We start from the raw sequence: 24,296 nt of genomic DNA on the forward strand, positions 1-24,296 counted from the left end.
AAATTAGCGTGACGGCACGGTTCTGACGGTTTGCACTTAGTGCTAGCCGTAGTGTGTGTAGCACTGCACCAAACGTACAATACCCAGCGCCCACATTTTTGTTGGGACTGTCCACTGTTAAATGGAAATGACGCTGTTGGTCACCTTCCATTGTTCTTGTACCCCTGATTCAGTAACAGAAGATGTAAGAACAGAGAGCCCGAGAAGCTTTTTTCTCCAAATAAGGCTTCATAATCGACATGTATTTTAGTTTGCGTACATGAATAAACACATTGTTATAGCTTTCTTGAGATCCTTAACATACCATAAAAGTCACCTATTTAAAGCGTACAGTTAAGTGTGTTTCAGTGTATTCACCGAGCTGTGCAACCGTCACCCCAGTTTAATTTTAAGACATTTTCAACACCTACCATAAACACCCTATGTACATTAGCAGTCACTCATTTCTCCCAATCTCCCACCCCTGCCCCAGCCCCTGCCCCGGCTGTGGTTACTAATCTGCTTTCTGTCTCTATAGATTTCATTATTCTGGACATTTCATGTAAATGGAATCATACAACATGTGATCTTTTGTGACTGGCTTCTTTCACTTAATATTTTCAGAGTTCATCTACACTGTAGCATGTATTCATTCCTTTTTATGGCCAAATCATATTCCACTGTATGAATGCACATATTTCACTTATCTATTCATCAGTTACTGGACATTTGCATTTCTTCCACTGCTTGGCTACTATTAACAAAGCTGCTGTGAACATCCATGTACAAGTTTTTGTGTGGACGTATTTTACATTTCTTTTGGGCATATGCCGATGAATGGATATACTCTGGATAATACAGTTAACTCTATATTTAACCATTTGGGGAACTACCAGACTGTTATGCAAAGTATTGTTACCATTTTGCATTCCTAGCAGCAATGTATGAAGGTTCCCATTTCTCCACATCCTTGAAAACACTTGTTGGCGTCTGTCCTTTTGATTTTCACCATCCTAGAGGGCTAACTAGATACATTTTGTTGAGAAAGAATTTATTTTTAGACTATTTTCTATTTTTAAATGTTTACCGTTTTATAGGCAGGAATGAACTTAATCAGAAAGATTGAAACTAGAAGCAGAAACACACACACCAAGGCTCCTCCCTCATTTAATCAGATGTAAACGTGTGTGCTTTACACCCAGCGGTGCATACCATGTCCTCTGGAAGTGCCAGAGGTTCTCAGACTCGTTCTCGGAAGGGACCGTCAACACTTCCGCTGCCTCTGCTCCACAGGGTGCTCCAGCCTCTGCTTCAACAGCTCCACCACTCACTTGCCGCTCATTGGCAACTTGTTCCATTTGTCTAAGGCTCCAGCTGGCAAAGGTTTTAAAACTTAAAAAGATCCAAAATCTGCCTGTACTAGATTTCCTGGCTCTGCTTCCAGTTCTGCTCTCTGAAGGCACAAAAGAGACCTAATCTTCTACCTCTCAGGTCCCCACTTCCTTCCCTGAAGTATTTTCCCTCAGGTCTTCACTCTTTGAACCGTTTCTCACAGGTCATCCTTTCTACTCCCCTTTCCTAAGTTGACAGCTTCTGGGTCTATTTGTTGACATCCTGTTTTTAAGCATGTCCCTTTGAACTAAGCATGTTGTGCTTCAGATGGTGACAGAGGATTTATCATCTTCCTTTCTGTAAGCTAGAACATTTCTATGGCCTAACATATGTTTTACTCCTATTGAACTCACCAAAGCCATTAAACCTTTATTGCCACACTCTTCCTTGTAAGTTTTTGTTTTGTTTATTCTCATTTCTTAAACTGACAATACATGGTACAAAATTAAAAATATAGAAAGGAGTATTTGATACAGTGTCTTCCCTCTCCCGTTTCCCAGGCACCCATCTTTCCTTTCCAGAGCTACTCAGTGTGACTTGTTCTGGCATATCTTTACAGAGATTTTTAAAACACTTTATAGAAGTTTAATTTACATACCATAAAATACATCCATTTTAAGTATACAATTCAATTATTTTTAGTAAATTTACAGAGCTGTGCAATCATCACCACAATCCAGTTTTAGAACACTTCTGTTACCCAGAAAAGTCCCTTATACCTGTTTGCAATCAATCCACATTCCCAGCCCCAGACAACCTCCAATCTGCCTTTTTCCTTTTCTGCACATTTCATGTAAATAGAATTATATAATATCTAGTCTTTGCATCTAGCTTCTTAGCATGATGTTTTCAAGATTCATCCTTGTTATAGTGTGTACCAGTACTCCTTTTTATTGCTGGTTAGTATTCCATTGTATGGCTCTACCACATTTTGTTTATCCAGTTGCCAGTTGTTGGACATTTGGATTGTTTCATTTTTTTTTTTTTTTTCCGGATAACGTGAATCATGCTGCTATGAACATTTTTGTAAAAGTTTTTCTGTGGACATAGGTTTTCATTTCTTTTGCATATATACGCAGGACTGGAATTGCTGGGTCATATGGTAAGTTTATGTTTAGCTTTTAAGAAAATGCCAAAGTGCAAGCCCCACAAACAGCAAGAAAGTTGAAGAATGAGGTCAGCATTCAAAAATGGGGTCAAATCTACAGCTGGGAAGTGGTGTACAGACAGGTAGAATTTAGATCCTGAGCCTTTAATAAGCACTACCTTCGCTCAGTGCTCTCTGTTTTTAGACTCTATATGAGAACACCTAGGGCTTCCCTGGTGGCGCCGTGGTTAAGAATCCGCCTGCCAAGGCAGGGGACACGGGTTCGAGGCCTGGTCAGGGAAGATCCCAGATGCAGTGGAGCGACTAAGCGCATGTGCCACAGCTACTGAGCCTGCATTCTAGAGCCCGGGAGCCACAACTACTGAAGCCCATGCGCCTAGAGCCCATACTCCGCAACAAGAGAAGCCACTGCGATGAGAAACCCGCACACCGCAACCAAGAGTAGCCCCCGCTAGCCGCAACTAGAGAAAGCCCGTGCACAGCAATGAAGACCCAGTGCAGCCAAAAAAATTAATACATAAAATAAATAAGTTCAAAAAATAAATAAACAAATTAAAAAAAAAAAACAGAACACCTAATGCAGGTGGGAAGGTGGGAGGGACACTGTAAAGGTCATCTATGCTACATGTACAAGAACCCCGAGAGCACACCAATAGGTACCACATTTTTCACTGCTGTAGCCGATCATTCCCCCTGTACTACCACACTGTAGCATTCCCTTCCCTGATCTACTGCTACAGTCTCTTTGGAAGGTGTTTCAGAACTCTTGTTATGAGAGTGCCAGTTGAACTGTCCTCACTTCCTTCATTTATACCAGGATTGAAGACCTTGTGGTCCGAGATCCTGTCCAGAGAGCAAGCAGGCTAAGACTCTGTCTTTGTTGATGTATTTCATCAGAAAGGGCTCTACCCCCTCTCCTAGTTCATGGTGTGAAGTGTTCTTAGCCTCTCAGGAAAGTGGGGAGAATTGGAAAGACTCTACATGAGAATGCTAGGCTTTGTAAAACACTTTAGTTTTTTAAAAATAAGACTCATTTTGTATTGGACTTATAACAATCCTATGAAATACAAAGAAAGCCAAGAATCAGTGACATGAAATGATCACCAGTAAGAACTACAACAGTCACCGCTTATCTCGTAGCACAGGGCATTGTCCATGATCCTTAAGAAGAGTTACTAGAAATGCCTCGCCCATCCTGCCCCTAAACACCAACACAGCAATCATGTACCTTGAACGGTACATGATTGCTGTGTTGGAGTTTAGCGGGAGCATCTCACTTACCAGGGACTGGACTTTTACCTTGATTCCTTTGTAGTGACGGAGACATCCCTGGTGATGAAAAATTCCCTGGGATTGCAACCTCCAAGCCAGACATTTTGTGTGACACAAACTCAAGAACTCCCCAAGTCCTGCAGTAGCAGAAACAGTCACATATTTGAGAGTAACCCAGCATCTGAACTTGGGGACATTTCAGTGACAGCTCCAGTCCAGAGTGCCAGGCGTCTCCTGGCCCTGCCTCCAGCTCCAAGCCAGGGACAAATAGAGAGTAAGCACGTGGATGATATTAAAACCAAGCTTTCAAAGATTCTGGATGCCTAACACATCCCAAAAGAAAACCAAGATCCTCCACTACTCCCTTTAGGAATCCCTGATATTCACCAGCCGCTGGCCTGCACCGATCCCCTCAGCCAAGAGGAGCAGCCTGGTTCTGAAAATGCTGATCTGGGAAAGAACAGCCTGAGTCGTGAGGACCTAGGGACACTCGAAAATGGGATCGAATCCAGCAGTGGTCTTGCAGACATTACTACACTGGCGGAGGATATTCACCTTCCCCAGCTCTTTAGTTCTTTGAAAGATCTTGATCAATCCCAAGGTCCCAACGGGATCAAAGCCAAAGATGCCAGAGCCTTTAAGGTGAATCAGGTGCAGGAAAAGCCAAGTGTCATAAAGGTTCCCTCTGATCAACCCAGGAAGAACAAACAGAAAGCCTCTGAGCCTATCAGTGGCGCTCCCAAGGCCAAAATCCAGCCAAAGAATCCAGAGTGCCTGTTAGGGGGAGAAGTGGTTACATGCCACGCTGCAGTCAGTGACAGGGCTCCTGTGAACACGGCCAAGCACTCTCAAGGCAAACCTCAGAAAGCTGCATCCAGAAAGATCAGCAAAACTAAGAGCCACGGGCAGGAAAAGACCAAAAGGACCAGAGGAAGAAACAAGGCTGAAGAGAACAAGCAGTCAGGGAACAAAGTCAAGGCAGAAGAGAAGCCAACAATTCCCGAGACGAAGCGAAAAAAACACCAAACTGAGCTTTAAAAAGCCTCGAACCTCCCTAGGCATGCGCATGCTGGAGTCTGTGAAGGTTCTTCATGCGCTGGGGAAGAAGGATGATAAGAAAACTGGGCTCTCTTCCTGTCGGCTCTTGGGAAATTCAAGCAACCCCAAAGACCCCCAGCCATCCAGCCATGGCGGCATACCCCACATGAGGGTAAGAGTGCTGAGAAAACTCAAGTCGAAGCCCAGAAACCAGTCAGCAGTGCTGAAACAGAGTGTCTATCCTCATCCCAGTATGAGCGGCCTCCTCCTGGGAAGGTCAAGTTGATACCTCTGCCTTTTTCTGCCTGGGACAAGCCTCAAGCTCGACCCGCTCCTCGGAGGCCACAGTCTCTGGCCTCACATCGGCCTGCTGGGGCTTACCGTGCCCAGCCTGGTTCTACTGACTCAGCTCAACCTGCTGCAGTCAATTCATCCCAGCCAGTTCCTGCCTCTCTGCCAGGTCCCGCCAAACCAGCTCAGCCAACTGTGACCAACCCAACCCAACCGGCTTGGACCAACCATACCCAGCCTCGTGTCCCCTCAGTCTGCTGCTCTTAGGCCTGCACCCTACAAAACTTCATCTGGCGCTTCTCTCCAGCGGGAAGCCTGTTCCCCCTGCTGTGACTAAGCGCCAGTCCCCATCCAAGCTCCAAACCCAACTTCTATGCCAAGACTTCAGCAAGCAACGAGTTCCATGGAGGGAACCCAACGTGCCTGAGCCAGTCATGTCAAAGCCCATCGAACAAGAGCAGAGGCCAGAGCGAGAGGCCATGAAGAGGCGGGCTCAACAACGTGAGAATGCTGCCAGATACACCTCTTCGGGGAAGCTGCAATTTTTCACTGAGAGGGAAAAAGAAATGGAAATTGCTGTCTACTACGGATACGTCAAGTGAGAGCTGCTAGGATTCTTGGTGCCACCTTGGCTACCAGCTGTTCTTCCATACATAGGTAAGATAGGTATAGAACTGAATAAGTAAATGGAATACAATTAATAGATGAGTAATAAACCTTAAGAATTTTGAGATGCTGCTAACTGGGGCGTGAGAAAGGAAGGACTGAAAGTTGGATGGGAGAATGAAGGAAAGGGGTAAAAACTGAGCAAAGAGGAAGGAACTTGGCCCAGGGCTAGGAAGGCCAAAAGAGACGTATGGATTTAGGAAAGGAAGCAGGAGTGAGGATGAAATGGCAGAAGTAAAAAGCAGGGTCAGAGGTCTGGGTTGAAAGAACACAATTGGAGTAGAGTTGAAGGTGACAGAAGATGAGTCTAGGTTTACTAGGAGAAATAGAAAAAGTCTCTCGGGGACGCTGGCCTTAAGTCTCACAACCACCAGATAGGTATTTCAGAAAACAAGAGGTTCAGGACACATCTCTGAAAGGTCTGAGTTGCCTTATTCAGGTGTGACTATAGTGGGGGAATAGGGAAATCTACCAGAGAAGTGGCTAGGGCTCAGAGTTATCCTAGGGGCAGCTGACGACAGGGGCAGAGCCAAGGGAACTGCTGCATCAGGAGGCCCACGAATAGGGCCTGGTATGTAAATCACGATGTACTCAACACCTAAGCACGAGGGGAGCGAATGCGCTCTTCAGTTAACCTTGGCAAAGACAGGCAAGGCCGGTATTCCTGTGCCACTTCACTTACAGAGGTGCAGCAAAGGGCTGAGGTCACATCCCATGTGGAGGTACAAGGACTCAATTTGAGGCCCAAATGCCTCTGAAGTCCTCTGTATTTGCAGATGCCCGTAGGCGGCCAACCTGGCTTTCAGAGCACAGCATCCTGAGGTTACTGGTGGACGAGATCAAACTTCTGCACGCGCCTAAATATTAACTTGAGGGGCTTCCTCCATTGAGCAGGGCACGTGCCGCCTTTTGTAAACATCACCATCTACTGAAACGCATGAGAAAAAATCCGACGGAAGCGTCCACTCTCACGGGTGAGAGTGGTGGGGGCACGCGCACTGGGCAGCAGCTCCAACAGCCACAGGACGCAGGCGCCCAGGGGTTCAGAGGCTCCCTGGGAGGCCTCGTGGGGCAGCTCGAGGGAGTGACGATGGGAGAGAGCGGCAGGGCTGGGCGTGAAAAGGAATGCAGTGGGGAGAAGGGAGAGATGGAGACAGTGGATAGTGACTATGGGAAAATGGGCAATTTTCATTTTCAAAATTATTTTTTTGAGATGTCATTCACATGCCATAAAATTCACCTTCTGAAACTGCAAATTCAGTGTCATTTAGTACATCCACAAGCCTATGCAACCATCACCGGCATCTAACCCATCACGTTTTCATCACCCCAAAAAGAAGCCCCCTTAAGCATCAGCAGGCACTCTTCATCCCCTCTTCCTTCAGCCCTGGCAACCATTAATTTGCTTTCTGTTGCTATGGTTTTGCCTTTTCTGGACATTTCATGAAATAATACAAATGTGACCGCTGTCTCTGGCTTCTTTCACTTAGCATAATGTTTTCAAGTTCGTCCATGTTGTAGCATGTGTTAGTACTTCATTCCTTTTTATGGCTGTATAATATTTCACATATCCACCACATTTAAAAAAATCCATTCATCCACTGATGGGCATTTGGGTTTTTTTCACTAATAATGTCCATTTTTTGAGAGTTTATTCTGTGCCAGGCAGCACCAGGCTGAGTTACTGACCTTACTTCACAGATTAAGAGGCTTGGAGAGTGTGAAGAGTTTGCCCTAGATTAAGAGCTAGCAATTGGGGGAACTGGGGTTTGAACTCAGGCAAACTTCAGAGGTAATAGATTCACATGACAGAACACTAGAAAAGGTACACAAGGGTATTCAATGAAAAGTGACCCTTTTCCCCACGTTCCCCAGCCACACATTTCCCTCCTCAGAGACATCTGCTTTGGCCGTGCTGTGGATCCTTCCAGAGAAATATTTATACCCCAACATTTATGTATCACAACTTATTGACTAATCTGTCCCACTGATTTGAAATGTCACTTTTATGGTATAACAGATTCTTATACGTATATATATATTTTAATGTATTTATTTATTTATTTTTGGCTGCTTTGGGTCTTTGTTGCTGTGCGCAGGCTTTCTCTAGTTGCGGCAAGCGGGCTTCTCATTGCGGTGGCTCCTCGTGTTGCCGAGCACGGGCTCTAGGCGCGTGGGCTTCAGTAGTTGTGGCACACAGGCTCAGTAGTTGTGTCTCACGGGCTTAGCTTCTCCATGGCATGTGGGATCTTCCTGGGCCAGGGATCGAACCCATATCCCCTGCATTGGCAGGAGGATTTTTAACCACTGCACCACCAGGAAAGCCCCTTATACGTATTTATATTTCTCTTTTCAGAGCTGTCCTGACTCTTTCTTGCCTATCTGTTATGTTTGCCATTTCTCTAAAATTCTTTTTATCTTCTTTTTGATTTAAAAAAATTTTTTCCTCTTCTTGTTTGTTTCTCTTAAGGCATTATCCATTATGTTCATTCACTCGTATTATTTTATTTAATTTATTTAATTAATTAACTTATTTATTTTTGGAGGTGTCGGGTATTAGTTGCAGCACGTGGGCTCTTTGTTGCAGTGCGTGGGCTCTTCCTTGCGGCTCGTGGGCTCTCCAGTTGTGGCGCGTGGGCTCCAGAGCACGTGGGCTCAGTAGTTGCGGCGTGCGGGCTTAGTTGCCCTGCAGCATGTGGGATCTCAGTTCCCCAACCAGGGACCGAACCTGCATCCCCTGCACTGCAAGGTGGATTCTTAACCACTGGACAACCAGGGAAGTCCCCACTCTTGTATTATTTTAAATTTAGTCCTCATTTCTGAAACTTTTTTCTTTTATTTTGAATTCTGTCTTGAGTTCTATCATCTTACCTAATTCTGGTTTATGCTGTTCTTTCATCTTTTTTTTATTATGGTAAAATATACATAAAACAAAATTTATTATTTCAACCATTTTCAAGTATACAATTCAGTGACATTAAATACATTCACAATGCTGTGCAACCATCACCACTGTGCAAATTCAAAATAATTATGTCAAAAGATTGAGCAGGACATCAGAAAGATGGAGGCAGCAGCATAGCTTCTGAATCTCTCCAAACCCTTTCATGGAAGAAGATCAACTAAAACCAAACACCCATAGGTGGCATTTATCAGCATTTACCATTTCCAGAACTTTTCCACCATCCCAAACAGAGACTCTATAGCCACTAAACAATAACTTCCCATTCCCTCCTCGATCCATGTTCTTTCATCTTTCGCATTGTTTTTCCTAACATCTTTTAGCCCACTTTGAAATAATAGGTTACAGTTTTGATCTGTTTTGTGGACCTGTCTTTTCCAACTTGATTTTATTGTCTGAAGACATGCTATTCTGCTCCTTATTCTCTTTTTTCTTACACTACCTCTGTACGGGATTTGATCCCAATCCTTTTCTGTTACTGATTTTTGGATGAAAAAAGTTTTACAGCACTTTGAAAAGGTGGTGCGAGGCCATGTGGAAACATGTTCTTCATGGCTGTTTCATCAATGCTTCACTTATACTGCTTTGGAATAACTGTTTTCCAGGAGGCATAAACCAGTGGGCTTTACCATTGGACAGAGTGCAGAGAAAGGACCCCACGAAAGCTGATCACCTTAGCAGAAATGACTTAGTTATGATTTCACCCAAGATTGGTCACAAACCAGCCTGGGAAACTCAAGGCACCAGAGACAAGGCATAATGCCATCTTTCCTTCTCTCTGCCTCAGCTCTCAAGGATTGGTCACCTCCATGTTATTAGTAACTATTATTTGGTTTCTGTTCATAATTACTATCAGGAGACACAGCACTTAGGGGCCTAATTACACTGCCTAGCTACGCACCATTCTTCTTCATCTTGGCTTCCTGTCCACCAGCAGGAACCTGATTTAGTTTTGTTCTCCCTTCACCACAGCCCAGTAATTTTTGTGCATGACTCTCAGTCTCACCAGAATCTGTATCTCTCACTCTGCCCCAACATTCCACCCCATCATTCGCTCCCTGAAGTGTACTCTAGAAATTTCGGTCAACTGGATATTTTACCACTGTTCACCATCTCTTATGAAACCAGAAGACGAGCAGCTTTCTTATGGAATGACGGAGAACTTGTAAAGATAAAACACCAGTCTGCAGGAGAAAGGGAAGAAGAGAATGATGGAAATCGTTTCTGCAAAACTAGTTTTACATTACGTTTTGTTTGTTCCTGGTAAAGAAACTGAAATCTTCTAAACATTAAAAAAAAAATCTAAACCACTAAAGTCAATAATACAGGAATATAACTTTTGAAAAAAAGTTCTTTGGCTGCGCAGCATGTGGGATCTTAGCTCCCCAACCAGGGGTTGAACCCACGCCTGCTGCATTGGAAGCGCAGAGTCTTCACCACGGGACCACCAGGGAAGTCCCAGGAATATCACTTTTAAAGGAGAAGTTATAAACCCCTTGGTTCTATGAACTGGAGATTTTTAGTAAGAAGTCATGTATTTTAAATGACTTGGAGCTTTAAAGGAAGGAAGGAAGGAAGGGAGGAAGGAAAGAAGGAAGGAAGAAAAAGGGACTTCCTTGGTGGGGCAGTGGATATAATATCAAAAGTAAATTAATTAATTAAATAAATTTTAAAAAGAAAAAAAAAATGCTGAAATCCACTGACTAATTATTCAGGCTATTATATCTTGCTATTTCCAGATACATCCCTTTATAAACTTTTGGTAAAAGGTTATCGTATGTCAGAACAAATGAATTACAGACTTTTCTATTTTTCCAAAATTTGAGAAATTCCCTTACATTTCTCCCTTCAAATTTTATAACAAGGGAAAAGTAGTGACAACCCTTATACTTACATTCAATTGCATCATCTGGCCACATGCCTTCTACATCAATCAAATATCTACAAAACAACAAAATTCGAGTCATTTGTAAATAAAAAGGAAAGAAAATCAAGTTTTTGCAAAAAAAGGTCCAATTGTGCTTTACAAATACAGATAGAAAAATCCTAAGAAAATATCAGCATATCTAATCAATAATTATTAAAGCATGATATATACCATGACTACAAAAAGGCTTTATTCCGGAGTTTCCCTGGTGGCGCAGTGTTGAGAATCTGCCTGCCAATGCACGGGACACGGATTCGAGCTCTGGTCTGGGAAGATCGCACATGCCCCGGAGCGACTGGGTCCGTGAGCCACAACTACTGAGCCTGCGCGTCTGGAGCCCGTGCTCTGCAACAAGAGAGGCCGCGATAGTGAGAGGCCCGCCCACCGCGATGAACAGTGGCCCCCGCTTGCCGCAACTAGGGAAAGCGCTCGCATAGAAACAAAGACCCAACACAGCCAAAAAAAAAAAAAAAAAAAAAAAAAAAACAGGCTTTATTCCAAGGACCAAGGATGCAAGGATAACGCAACTTTAGAAAATCTATTAATATAGTTATTTACATTAATACAACAATTTAATCAATAAATGAAAGAGAATAAAATACAGGACCAAACTGGCAGATGTTAAAAAGTTATCTGATAACATACAACGGTCAGTTTCGGTCAAAATGCTTTGTACACTAAAAACAGGAGACTTAATATGACAAGAGTATTCATCAAGAACCAACAAATAACAAAAGACAAATTAGGACAAATATTAACATCATATCTAAAAAACCCTATCTAATCAACCACAGGAGCCAGAAACTTAGGAATCACCATCACTGACAGCTATTTCTCCCTCACCCTCATCCTCAACCCACCACCAGTGCTGACAATGATACTGCCTACATACCTCTAGAATCTGTCCACATCTTTCCACCAAAATGACCACCATACCCTGGTCCAAGCCACCATTATGCCCAATTTCTACACAAGTCTCCTAACTTGCTTCCTTGCTTCCACTCTTTCTCCCTGCAGTGTATTCTCCACTCGGTAGCAAAACGATAGGTTGAAAATGCAATTGGGTATGTTCCACACACTCACCTTCAACAAAAATAGTTCAATGGTTTTCTATTACTCTTCAAGTCTGAAACCTTAAACATAAGCCTGCACGATCGAGCTCCTACCCACACTTGCAGCTCCATTATAATGACATGCTCCCCCAACGGCCCCACCTTCCTGGCCAGTTCCTCCAACACAGCATATGCTTTCCTCTTAGAGGGTCTTTTGCTATTCCTTATGCTCAGAAATCTCTCCCCAACGTCCCTATCTGGTTAATACCTACTCATCCTTCAGATATCAGCTGAAACATCCCTAAACCTTCTCTAATCTCCATGATGAGATCAAATCCTCCCTAAAATATGCTCTCATGGTACCATGTCCCTCTCCTTGGCACCTGTCAGAGTTGTAATTCTACATGCAGAGTGTGATTCTTGAATAGCTATTCCCTCTCTGGACTGCTAGAATTCACAAAGGGCAGGCAGGTCAAGTCTCCTCACTCACAAAATTTCTCAAGTCTTTTTGCTAGCACCCAGCACAGTGCTTAAACATAACAGATGCTCAATACGTATTTCCTGCATGAACAACCATACATTGGTACAGTGTAGCAACACCCACAAAAAGCATAAGGGCATAAACTCCTTGATGCAGAAGTCCCATTCTGAGTGAAGTTAACTGAGACAAAGCATATATATTCAAAGATGTTCACACAGGAATGTTCATTACTTTGATGTTTTATAATATCAAAAACTTCTGACTTGTACATGTTCATCAGTAAGCAAAGGAACAATGCAGCCTTAAAAAAAAAAATAAACCGATCAACAAAGGATTAATCTCCAAAATATATCAATAGGTCATGCAGCTCACTATTAAAAACACAAACAACCCAATCAAAAAATGGGCTGAAGACCTAAATAGACATTTCTCCAAAGAAGACATACAGATGGCCAAGAAGCACACGAAAAGCTGCTCAACATCACTAATTATTAAAGAAATGCAAATCAAAACTACAATGAGGTATCACCTCACACCGCTTAGAATGGGCATCATCAGAAAATCTACAAACAGCAAATGCTGGAGAGGATGTGAGGAAAGGGAACCCTCTTGCACTGCTGGTGGGAATGTAAACTGATACAGCCACTATGGAGAACAGTATGCAGGTTCCTTAAAAACTAAAAATAGAATTACCATATGACCCAGTAATCCCACTACTGGGCATATACCCAGAGAAAACCATAATTCAAAAAGACATATGCACCCCAATGTTCACTGCAGCACTATTCACAATAGCTAGGTCACGGAAGCAACCTAAACGCCCATCGACAGGTGCACGGACAAAGAAGATGTGGTACGCATATACAATGGAATATTACTCAGCGATAAAAAAGAACGAACTTGGGTCATTTGTAGAGACGTGGATGGACCTCGAGACTGTCATACAGAGTGAAGTCAGTCAGAAAGAGAAAAACAAATATTATATATTAATGCATATATGTGGAATCTAGAAAAGTGGTACAGAAGAACCGGTTTGCAAGGCAGAAATAGAGACACAGATGTAGAGAACAAACGTATGGACATCAAGGGGGGAAAGCGGGGCAGGGCGGGGGTCGGTGGTGGTGAGATGAATTGGGAGATTGGGATTGACATATATACACTAATATGTATAAAATAGATAACTAATAAGAACCTGCTGTATAAAAAATAAATAAATTTTTTAAATTCAAAAATAAATAAATAAATAAACTAATTAAAAAAAAAAAAAAGAATGAGGTTGGGAGACTGTCAAAACAGCACACAGATCACACACTCAAGCCCCGGAAGATGGGGAACTGCCTTAAGTCCCCCACTTCGGATGACATCTCCCTGCCTCACAAGTCTCAATCCGACTGGGCTAGCTTTGGCAAGGGGACGGAGCTGGATCAGGAGCTGCTGCTGCCATATCTGGATCAAGTTCCAGTTTTGGTCTCTCATCCAACACCTAGTCAGACTCGCCTAGCACCTCAGCTGAGAGGAGCAAATTAGGATAGCTCAAAGAATAGGCCTCATACAGCATCAGCCTGAAGGAGTTTATGACCCTGGAAGAAATGGATCAGAAAAAAGGATCCGGGGGACTTCCCTGGTGGTGCAGCGGCTAAAGACTCCACACTCCCAACGCAGGGGGCCCGGGTTCGTTCCCCGGTCAGGGAACTAGATCCCACATGCATGCCGCAACTAAGAGTTTGCATGCCACAACTAAGGAGCCCACCGACTGCAATTAAGACCCGGCGCAACCAAATAAATGAATAAATAAAATAAAACAAATATTTAAAAAAAAGATCGGGGAGTGTGTGATCTGTATGATGCACTTTGTTTATGAGAACCCAATTTGATTTCTGCTGTGTATGCAGATCACCTGGGCTGTACAGATGACTGGCTGATGAGATCCTTCACGTGCCCCTCCTGCATGGAGACAGTTGATGCAGCACTGCTTTTGTCCTACGAGACTAACTGAGCCAGTGTCTCTCACCTGACTTCAAGTGAACCATCATTTTTGGTGGTTTTGATCTTTTGTGGTTGAGCCCAAAGAGCCAGGGATTAGGAATTAAGATCATGCATGAAAGTTTCCTAAAAATTCCTGAACGGCTGCAGATGTTGGGGAAAAGCACGTGATATTTTAGAAATTTAGGGGGAAAAAGGAGGATGGTATTTTTATGTAAAGCCTTCACCCAGTGTTGAAAAATATAATTGTTATTTAGATCTTGTTATTCCTCCAGTACATAGGAATTGTGTAAAGTGTTACAGCAGCTATATATGTTTCAACTGTGTGCCAAAGATTAGGATAAAGATAGTGGTTGTTTTTCCTAAGTGAGATAACTTTCTTCTTCCCCCTACCCAAATTCTTTTCTGAAGTTGCTGGCATTTGGGTCAAGGTTTTATGAAAAGCCACATTTTAGAACACTGGCACAAAAAAAGGAGTTTTAAGCTGGTTTGCATAGTTCTTTTTTTGTTTTAGAATAAACATAGAGCACTTATATTTTTTACTTTATAGGAACTCCACAAGTTAAGGTCCCATTGTTCTTTTGCTGTGATTGTTGTTACTATTGATGTTGCTGTTTTCTGTCTTTGCTGGTTCTTTCTAATCTACCATTTGTCATTATTGGCATATGATCATCTCAGGGTCACAAGATGGCTGCTGTAAAACCAAATATCATATTCTCACAAAACAAGGAGGAAGCAGAAAAAGAGCCCAAATGGTCATTTTCCTAATGCCTATTTATCTTTTCTCAGAGAAAAATATCATTCTCATAAGCACAATAACAGCCTTCCCTTAATTACTCATTTGCCAAAACAGACTGATATGACCATTCGTAAGACAATTCATGGCAAAGAGGGATATGATAATGATTGTCTTAGCCTAACAAGGATTTATCCACTCAAGCTGAATGCTTCACTCCTCAAAAAAGTCATAAAGCTCTATGAGCAAGGAAGAACTACTAAGTGACTGTTAAGTAAACCATCAGAATTGTTTGTCCAAGACCATACGATTCTTTCTTTCCACTGGAAATGGAATTCATTGCCTTAGGTCTTTTTCAATAGTGTACTATTACTGTTGGGGCTGGCTCTGTGCTTGAAAACCAGCTGAAAACCAGTTATAACCTGTTACAAGTGCTATATCTGTTTGCAGTTAAGAAATGCAGAATTCAAAGTGATCTCCTAGCTTGTAAGCCAACTGAGATTCACTGTCCCTCTTCTATAAAAAAAATGAGCTAATGTGTCCAGAAACTAACTCTAGTAAAGTGGGGTTTATTAACATTACCCTTTCTTATGAGTTTCGTCAAATTATTTTGGTTGTTAACATGGTGATAATTAAAAGTCAAGGTAAATTTTAAATATTAAGAATTCTGATGTATTGAGCTTGAATTATGCCACCATGCTTATGTAAAAATGAAAGTGGCACCATGGTTACACTGAGAAAAGTTTCTCAGTTGTAACCATTTTGATTTCTTCTTTCCTGTGACCTCCTTCCCTGTTGTCTTGAAGCACAGCAAAAGGATACTGCATGTCTTCTTACTGTAGTGCTGAGGTTATTGAAGTTATATAAAACACATCTCAGTCTCTTGTTTCTTGGAAGGAAAGTCCTGCTAGTTGACTGACAATTCTAAGCAGGGAGAATTAAGAGAAATGTGTTTCATGTTTTGCACACAAATGAAGAATTTGTATAATCACGACTTCACAGCTGTGATCTCAAAAAAGAAGGAATTTCTCTCTTTCTATTTTTCTTGCAATTAACGTAAGAACACTCTAAATCTCTAAGTTTCTGAAGCGTTAGTAGAGATGGTCTAGTAAAGATGTAGTTGTAATGTTTTACCCATTTAGCATGTGTTTATTTTTCCTTATGTACTCCAAGGTGACATATTTGTTCAGCTCAGTGATATTACAGCTAAAACAATCATTCATTAGTAAAAGGAGAAGCAATCTCAACCTAACAAATCAGAAGTGTTTCTTATTATTTTATACTGAGTTGAATATTTGACTCTTAACACTTTTTGCTACATACAAAACACAAGTCTCTTGAAGGGTTCCTCATAAGTGCATTATACAAGGATTTAGTATGTCCTAAGCACTTAAAGATTTGACATTCAACTGTAGTAGTATCCATGTTGGTTACTTTTCTTACGAGCCCCATGATGAGTTGGAGAAACACTGAAAGAATTAAGAGTATCAGGTTCTATTAAATTGTTACATGTATCTTGCTTAAGTTTGTGCTCATTTATTTATATCCAACTACATAAAGCAAATTTGGAGGAAAAAAAAGAATAATAAATAAATAAGAATGAGGTCTCCAAATATTGTCAGACGAAGATGTCCTCCATATGTTAAATTATAAACCAGAATGTCTAAAACACTATACCATTAAATCACAGGTACAGTCAGTTCTGTATATCCAACGGTTCCATAACCTGCAGATATGGAAGCCCGACTGTACTACACCATTTTACATACGGGACTTGAGCATCCGAGGATTTTCGGATCCATGGGGAGTCCTAAAACCAATCCCCCTGCAGATACCAAGGGACCATTGTATATGCTTATATCTGCATTTTTTACGTCTGAAAAAATATGTGCTAAATTATTACTGGTGGTAACATCTGAGTAGGGGGCAAAATTGCCTTCCACTTCATACACTTCTCTGACTGCATTTTTTGCATTCAGCTTACATTAGCTTACATTACTATTGTAAACAGAACAATTTAAACATGCTCTGCCTCTTGGGGTTGGCAACTCACCTGCACATGAGGTAGCCAGTCCTGTTGAAACCATGGGTACAGTGGACACCAAGAAGTCTGTCTAGAAAACAGGGAATATGGAATTAAGTAAGCGAAGTAGATACACTAAAAACGAGTTATACAATTTTCTGAAGAGTAGCCTTTATTAGTTACCACAACACTACCACTATCCTGAAAAGGAAAAACTCTGAAGAAAAGAGTGTTTTTGCAGGAACGTACTATAAAGAATTAACTACTATACAGTCAAAATTCATTGTCTCTGGGAAATTTTGCATAGCCTCCAATCAGATGCAATAGTGTGGACTGGAGAATGCCCATCAGGAACTGATCTGACTATAGAAAAAGGGAGTGGAAAAAAAAAACAGGCTATCAGAAGAACAGAATTTGTTTTTGAGTGAAACAAATGGAATGCCTTCACTTTTAATGCTCAATATTAAAAAGAACAAACGGTTTCTGAAGGGCTCTTGGGGTCCCCAAAGCACTTCCATTCCTTCTCTCCTTCACTGCTCCTCACACGCCACGGGTCTATGTGCCTGGGGAGTTCTCGGGTTAAGTAGCACCGTTCTTATTTCACAATGAAAAAGTAAGGCTTGAGAACGTAAGCCCAAGCTGCAGAGCAGGCAAACAGAAAAAAGACTAGAATCGAGTCTCAGATTTTTCCAACGATGCCACAGTATTTTGTGGTCCAGGACTTAAAAAAAATTATATGAGAGAGTAAATAAAAAACAACAACATGTAGCTGATCTCTGCAAAAGCTATGTCTGTGACTAGGTGGTGTCTGGCATTCGTCATCTCCTGCCTGGAATACTACCGCCCTACAATTCTAACAATCTCTTCTATTTCAACTGATCCTCCACATGGAAGATGTTCTCTCTCTAAAATATAAACTTGGCTGGATTGCTCTGTTGCTTAAAAATCTGTTGTAGCAATGCAACTTCCCTAACACGAAGCGTCTGCAACTTCTCCAGAGTCTCTGCCCCTGCCGTCAGTTCGGCATCGGCTACTGGTACCCCTTTCCAGACACTCATGGGTAGTGCCTACCTTTACCAACATTCTAGCACGACTATGTTATCTGGAGTTACTGACCACAGCCAGATCTCCACTTCAGCTGCTTCCTATCCAGGTGTTCTTGAGTGGGACATCACAGCAAGCACTGAAAAGAATTCTTCTTCACTCGGAGACTTTACTCTGGCACTCACTGACCGCCACACAGCTGCCTCCTCCATGTTTCTGGCAGCCCAGGATGATAAAACTTCAGACGCCAAGAACATGGTCCCTCTACATCCATCGCTTTCTGCCAGCCTTGCTCAGGGAACACCATCTCAGATTCCAAATCAGGGGCAGAGCCGCCTGTCACTTCCCTGCCAGGAAGGAAGCCAGGTATATTACTGTAACCAAGGCACACTGGGGTCTTTACTGTATGGAGAACTTGGCTCCTGCCCGCAATCCTACGGCTCGGCGTCATACACAGGAAGTCGGGCCTCTGGGCAACCAGAAATGGGAATGGGACTGAAGGAGATTCAGCCCACAAATATCCGACCACCAGCTTCCACCTCTGCAGTCTGCCACCCTGTGTCTGCTCAACGCATCACAGAAACAAGTTTTCAAGGTGAGTATAACAAACGCCAGAGAAAGTTGAAGAATGAGGTCGGCATTCAAAAATGGGGTCAAATCGACAGCTGGGAAGGGGTGTAGAGACAGGTAGAATTTAGATCCTGAGCCTTTAATAACCACTACCTTCTCTCAGTGCTCTCTGTTTTTAGACTCTATATGAGAACACCTAGGGCTTCCCTGGTGGCGCCTGCCAATGCAGGGGACACGGGTTCGAGCCCTGGTCTGCGAAGATCCCACATGCCGTGCAGCAACTAAGCGCATGTGCCACAACGACGGAGCCTGCATTCTAGAGCCCGTGAGCCTCAACTACCGAAGCCCACGTGCCTACAGCCCATGCTCCGCAACAAGAGAAGCCACCGCGATGAGATGCCCGCACACCGCAACCGAGAGTAGCCCCCGCTAGCCGCCAACTAGAGAAAGCCCGTGCACAGCAATGAGAGACCCAGTGCAGCCAAAAAAATAAATACGTAGAATAAATAAGTTCAAACAGTAAATAAATACATAAACATAAATTACAAAAAAAAAGAACACCTAATGCAGGTGGGAAGGTGGGAGGGCCACTGTAGAGGTCATCTATGCTACATGTACAAGAACCCCGAGAGCACACCAATCGGTACCACACTTTTCACTGCTGTAGCCGATCGTTCCCCCTGTACTGCCACACTGTAGCACTCCCTTCCCTCATCTACTGCTATAGTCTCTTTGGAAGGTGTTTCCGAACTCTTGTTATCAGAGTGCCAGTTGAACTGTCCTCACTTCCTTCATTTATACCAGGATTGAAGACCTTGTGGTCCGAGATCCTGTCCAGAGAGCAAGCAGGCTAAGGCTCTGTCTTTGTTGATGTATTTCATCAGAAAGGGCTCTACCCCCTCTCCTAGTTCATGGTGTGAAGTGTTCTTGGCCTCTCGGGAAAGTGGGGAGAATGGAAAGGACCCTATATGAGAATGCTAGGCTCTGTAAAACATTTCAGGTTTTTAAAAATAAGACTCATTTTGTATTGGACTGACAACAGTCCTATGAAATACAAAGAAGGCCGAGAATCAGTGACAGGAAAGGATCACCAGTAAGAACTACAGCAGTCACCGCTTACCTCGTAGCATAGGGCACTGTCCGTGATCCTTAAGAAGAGTTAGTAGAAATGCCTTGCCCATCTTGCCCCTGAACCCCTTGAAAGGTACACGACTGCTGTGTTGGTGTTTAGGGGGAGCATCTCACTTACCAGGGACTGACTTCTCCCTTGATTCCTCTGTAGTGATGGAGACTTCCCCGCTGATGAAAAATTCCCTGGGATTGCAACCTCCAAGCCAGACAGCTTTCCTATGGAATGACAGAGAACTTGTCAAGGTGAAACACCAGTCTGCGGGAGAAAGGGAGGAAGAGAATGATGGAAATCGTTTCTGGGAAACTATTTTTACATTATGTGTTGTTTGTTCCCGGTAAATAAACTGAAATCTTCTTAACAGTACAACAAAATCTAAACCACTAAAGCCAACAATACAGGAGTATAACGTTCGACAAAAATTTCTTTGGCTGTGCAGCATGTGGGATCTTAGCTCCCCAACCAGGGATTGAACCCACGCCTGCTGCGTTGGAAGCGCAGAGTCTTCACCACGGGACCACCGGGGAAGTCCCAGGACTATCACTTTTAAAGGAGAAGGTACAAACCCCTCGGTTCTATGAACTGGAGATTTTTAGTAAGAAGTCAATATATTTGTTGTTAGGCACATTTTATGTTAGGCTGTCTCCCTGCACAGGATGCAGGCGCCTTGAGAATGGAAGTCATATCCCTCTATAGTACGTCCCTCTTCTTTCTGCTTTGCAGTTTGCTGCTCCACTTGTTCAACCCCACCTAGTAATAACCTATACTTCCCTTGTTCCTGTTTTCCCATCTGGAAAACAGACAAAAGGCAACCAAACAACGCAAAGGTCTCAACAAATAAGGGATATCCAAAACCAGAGATGGCCAGAACTTCTGTACCCCTGATGAAATAGTCCTCATACAAAACCTGATAATCAAATTCCTTAATGCTAGGAATCACAGTGAAAAATAGTATCTGAACTGACTTCTGTCAGATGAGTGAGAACTAAGGTTAATTCAGTGTATCTGAAGCATAGAAAGTGAGGGCAAAAGTGGCACAAGATGGGGCTAGAGAAGCAGAGAGGATTCTAGACCACGCAGAGTCTTAAAGGCCAACAGTGTGTTTTCTATTCTCAAAACAATGCTTGTGAGCGATGTTTATGAGCAACGTTCCAACTTGCTTTGAAGGTTTCTTGTGTGAAGAGTGGATTGGAAGGAAACAAGATATATGGACACCAGTTAGGACCTAATCGCAACAGACAGGCAAGTTCAGTATTAGGAAGTTGAGGAAGAGCTGGCTGACAGATTCCAAAGAAATTCAGGAGATGAACTGAAGCGGGCTTAATGGGGTAGGAGATGGAGGAAAGGAAGGTCTTAGGGAATTCAAGGGTTTACTGCACACATGAGCAAAGTCTCAAAATTAATCATTTGAACGTACAGAGGCGGATCTCCCAAATGACACCGGTTAGGAAGCAACGGTACGCCCTTTAGAATTCCTAGAGACAACACAAATCAACTGTTTCGATGGAAAATTCGGCGGGACTCTTGATTTCCATGGGAATACAGAGAAAAGAGACACTGATCTGGCTTGCAGGTATATTTAGGAAGTTGTTAGCCGGACATCACCTACTAGTATCATGTAAGTAGGCCGTCCGAAGTAGGAAGCTTAGGGGAAAAACCTGGAGGAAAACTTAAAAGCTTAAGCCACACCTCTACACTACACCACCTTTCACAATTTCTTCTCAGATAAGCATCATCCCCATCAGTGAAGAAACTCGTACCTCATAATAGGAAAAACAGGCCTAAAGATTCAATGTGTGTCTTGGGAGGTCCCATCTATGCGATATCTTCCTGGGACCAGAAAAGGCCCCAGGAAGATCCATCTCTGCACCCCTGAAAGCTTACCACCAAGGAAAATGACTAGGTCCATAGATTTCCTCCCTCAAACCAGCTTACCTCACACATAGATCATTAGCAACTCCGCCCTTACTCACATTATCACAGTCACAAGAGTGGTTAGGGAGAAAAGCACTAACCAGGGGAACTAAAACAGAGGCAATCCAGGCCAAGCTGGGCTGGTGGCAGATATCTGCTCCTTACGCTCGGGTGCATAATGCGACTCACCACAGTGCCTTTTTCACAGACCCTTTTGAACGTTTCTCCACAGAATCCAACAGCTCAAGTTAGTTCATGACGCTTCAAGGTCAACAATCGTCAAGAGAAAAACATGCAATATGTCTTACAATGTTGGATTCCTTACAAACAGGACAAGGAGATAACCATGTAGACAAAACCAGAGCATTTGAAAACATCTGTATTCTACAAACACACCAGTGAATGCTATAAATAAGGTACTATGACATAAAACAAAATGAAAACTAGATGTGAGACTCTTCTCTTCAGTGTACAGACTTCATGGCAGTTGCTGCACACTATCTAGCTACTTAGATCTTTAACTCTCTGTTCTGTTAATACCAAATGAGGCCCAAGTGTGTCAACCTGTTTCCCACAGAAACCAAAAAGTCTACATGCATCTCTTTTCTCCTGTGCCCTTTCACCTTACCTGCTCCCAATTCTCCACCAACGTCCTCCTCTTTCTCTAATTATTCTCCTCTTCATTTTGCTTGGCCTTGCCCCCAAGCATGCAAGACAGAGAGTCCTAGAGGTCCAAGATTCTAGAGTGGCTGTTTGCAAGGCGGAGGAGATTACAGTAACTGCCACACTGTATATACTTCTGTGCAAAGAAAAAGGGACAGTGTTCAGAATGTCTCTCACATATAACAAGAGCTGGAGATGGCAGGATACCTGTGTGGCCCAAGGAACTAGAGCTAGCAAATTATGGGCCAAACAATTGCAACCAAAGGCTGGAAGAGGAAAGGTCTGCAACCAGCTCTGTCTCCTAGCTCTCTGGTATTTGCTGCCAACGGGCAGAGTCTATTTCGTGAAGCATCAAGCACTGAAAAGAAGACTCCTGCTGCTGGAAGTTGACAGGAAGTAACGTCCAATGCAAGATCAAGGCTTGTCCTCGAAGCAATGCCCATAATGGAAGAGAAAAAAAAAAGAGAAAGCGGAAGTGAAATGTTAAGTCGCAAGTCCAACCTGGCCCCCAGCCTAGCCCAGCCCAAGGAAGGTAGGAGTCAAGGAGAAGAAACTAAAAGAGAAGAGCCTTGGACCACAACATTCTCCACAAGGTACACTCAAGAAACTTCACCCTACTCTTGAACCAAGTTACAAAGAGAGCTTCTTAATCCCTACTTTGGCTCCTTAAAAGCTGCTATCAGTTCACTCATTAGACACATATGATTTCAGAACAACTGTAATAGTTCAAACTAGATGGCTCTTTCCTTCCTAAGGATTATTAATTAAAGAAGATCTATATAGCTCTAAGTATATGATACATAAAATAGAATACTCTGTAGAATATAAGTAACTCTTAGTTCAGTGTATTAATGAACGTCTGTAAGAAATGTGGCAATGATTTCCCTAATGGAAGAGCCTGGGGGAGGTAAATCTGTCTTCTAGGATTTCCTCCCCAGAGCTCAGAAACTCAGGTGTTGTTTTAGCTCTCCTACACTCTCTTCACCCAAGCCCGCCTTCCTGTTGGGGATCGGACCTCCCTATTGGCTCTCTCATACCTTTCAACTGCCTGCTTTGTGACATCACTCTCCTACCAAACCTACTACCACTTGGTAGAGTCTTGGGGTTTCCGTGGAGCTGTTTGGACCAGTAACCAGTGACCTCTGTACTGGACACGTGCGCCGTTCAGCTGCAGCCACTCGGACATCCTCTAGTGTTGTCTCCTCATCCCTGGTACCTGCAGTGGATGCTTCCTCTTCTCTGACCATGTCAGGTAAGAAAAGAAACTTTGGAAAGTTTTGCGTTCGATTCTTTTGCCCCTAAATTGAGTAGGAGATTCAAAATAGCATGGAATAATGAGGGAAAGTATTGAACTACACGTCTGGAGACCTAATTTCACTTTTGACTTTGACGTTTACTATCTGTGTGACTTTGGACAAATCACTGGCTGTCTCACAAAGCCTGTTGCTTTCCTTAACTGTTACGTTAGGATACCACGTTGGGTTGATCACTCTGATCCCCTTCTTTTCCAGTATTGAGCCTTAAAGGGTACCCATGTAGAAAACGAAATCAGACACTTCTCAAGAGTGTTTCAACAGAAACATAGAAAAGCCAGGGGACATAGAAAACTAGCAATATATACCAAGATGTTTCATCTCTAATGGTCTCCCTCCACTAGGATTTCGACTAGTTGAAAAGAGAGAATAGGGAGAGAGGATGGAGAGTACTGGGCTCTACAGGGAGGCACAGAGTCGAGCGTAAGGAAGTTTAGGATGGTTTTCAGTAGCACAGGCCAACAGGCACCAAGAGATGGGAGAAAATGTAAGAATGAAGAGGGAAAGCATAGAGGAGCTCTCAAGAAAAACGGAGTTTGCAATGGAATGCTGATGGGAACCAAAGATTTTCAATTAAAGCAGAAACAGCACAGAGGGAAACCTGCTCAGAGCAGGGCAAAACCAAGTTGATGGTAGCAAACCCTTACATTAACAGACTAAGAAGGAAAGTAAGGCCAGAACAGGGGATCACCAGGAAAGGCAGCTTATCAGAAAAGTCATACTCCGTTTTCTTTCTTTTATTGCCTCTCTGAA

At 42.9% G+C, this 24,296-nt stretch overlaps 1 long non-coding RNA gene across 9 annotated transcripts; it reads right to left on the reverse strand.

Annotated features, from left to right (window-relative positions):
• Positions 1-2,337: 2,337 nt before the first annotated feature.
• On the reverse strand, positions 2,338-19,912 carry LOC309622076. Of its 9 annotated transcripts, XR_014240472.1 has the most exons (6): positions 17,182-17,914; positions 16,941-17,001; positions 15,470-15,811; positions 10,807-10,980; positions 10,603-10,649; positions 2,338-9,892 (listed from the first exon to the last, which is right to left on the reverse strand). It is a non-coding gene; the product is annotated as an uncharacterized lncRNA (long non-coding RNA). The 9 variants fall into 9 exon arrangements; XR_014240468.1 differs by lacking the exons at positions 15,470-15,811; positions 17,182-17,914 and adding an exon at positions 19,774-19,912; XR_014240469.1 differs by lacking the exons at positions 15,470-15,811; positions 17,182-17,914 and adding an exon at positions 19,774-19,792 and having other exon boundaries at positions 16,941-16,997.
• Positions 19,913-24,296: the final 4,384 nt, after the last annotated feature.

This window comes from Balaenoptera borealis (assembly GCF_965194805.1).
Source record: "Balaenoptera borealis genome assembly, contig: HAP1_SCAFFOLD_1467, whole genome shotgun sequence".
Lineage (NCBI taxonomy): Eukaryota > Metazoa > Chordata > Mammalia > Artiodactyla > Balaenopteridae > Balaenoptera > Balaenoptera borealis.